This window comes from Lagenorhynchus albirostris, chromosome 19 (genome assembly GCF_949774975.1).
Source record: "Lagenorhynchus albirostris chromosome 19, mLagAlb1.1, whole genome shotgun sequence".
Lineage (NCBI taxonomy): Eukaryota > Metazoa > Chordata > Mammalia > Artiodactyla > Delphinidae > Lagenorhynchus > Lagenorhynchus albirostris.
The window spans coordinates 19,957,404-19,958,774 of NC_083113.1; the positions used below are offsets into that span (position 1 = coordinate 19,957,404).

The 1,371-nt window shown below is 49.3% G+C and overlaps 1 non-coding gene across 1 annotated transcript; it reads right to left on the reverse strand.

The window, feature by feature from the left end:
- Positions 1–650: 650 nt before the first annotated feature.
- On the reverse strand, positions 651–785 carry LOC132510577 (small nucleolar RNA SNORA70). The gene has a single exon (XR_009537376.1). It is a non-coding gene; the product is annotated as a small nucleolar RNA SNORA70 (small nucleolar RNA).
- Between the last annotated feature and the right edge of the window lie 586 nt (positions 786–1,371).

Genomic DNA, 1,371 nt, shown 5'->3' on the forward strand with positions numbered 1-1,371 from the left:
CAGGAGGCGTCTGATGGTGGCAACCTATGCAGTGGAGCTGGCTCAACCCTCCACTCAAGGCCCCAAGCCCCCATGCTTGAGCTCGTGAGAGAGCACATCCACCCAGGCAAGGAGCAGCCTTCCTCAGTTGTTGATAGCACAGAGGGGGTCAGCACTGCTTTCCCTGGAGGGTTTGCCAGGGGGACAAGGGAGACAAGCATAAGATGCTGAAGATGTGGCCAGCCCACAGACTCCTAGCTCCGTGTCAGGAGTCCTAAGTCCAGGTCCAGATTCCTCCACTTGCTCATCCTGAGACTTTAGAAACTCACATAATCTTACTGTGGTGGGATGCTATTGCCAAGCATTAACTAATTTCTTTTATAAACAGTCCCAGCAATCTCTTCCATTCTCCATCTCAGGTCCTTCATCCACCCACCATGTACCCCCAGGCCAAGAATTCTAAGGCACACACAAGCAGGGAACTTGAACTCAACCTTGCCTAGGGCCTCAATCATATGCTCCTTGTTCTACAACTTCGTGCAGCTGGACGTTATGACTTGGCCAATGTGGACCCTGACCACTGTGCCCTGGGGCTTTCCAAAGGCACCTCGCATACCTGTCTGGAGCTTAGATTGGGGACAGCATGCCAGTCATGAATGTCCACTGGAAAGGGCTATGTGCAAGGTCCCTTAGGGCAACCCGTACAGGCCACAGGCTGCATGCACTACCGAGGAGGCTGCTGTTTGCAGCCTTTGTACACCGATTCCCCATGGGGAAAAGAGTACCTTCGGCTTAAGTGGCTGCAAAGAAAATTCATGTTTATTGAGTGTACTTTACATACAGCAAAATTCACCTTTTTAGGTGAACAGTTCTGCAGCTTTTGACAAATGTATGCAGTTGTGTAACCACCAGTGCAATCAAGATAAAGAATATTTATATCACTGCATAAAATGTCCCCATCCCCTTCTAGTCAGCCCCTCTCCTTACTCTTATCCCTTTTGTTTTTCCCCTAGAATGTCATACAAATGGAATCCTACAGTGTGTTTGCTAATGACCGCTTGATTATCCCTGTAGTTTGGGTGAAGCTAAGCCCATCTCCCTGGCTCACAGGTGGGGGTTCACAGATGCCAGCTGGGCCAGTGAGACTCAAACCCAGGACTTCTGTTGTAACTAGTGCAGAAGCTGACCTCCCTTTCCACGAGCCTACTGAGCTCCTGGAAGACAAGCTTAGAGTTGCTGAAGGCCATCTTGCAAGGATGTGGGAAGAGGGTGCTCATGAATAAAGCCAAGAGTCAGAGAAAGATCCAGCCAGGCCTGAAAATGCAGCCCTGAATTTATCAGTTACCTGAGCAAATACAATAACTTGCCAAGTTTTGTTTTTCTATGCCAGTC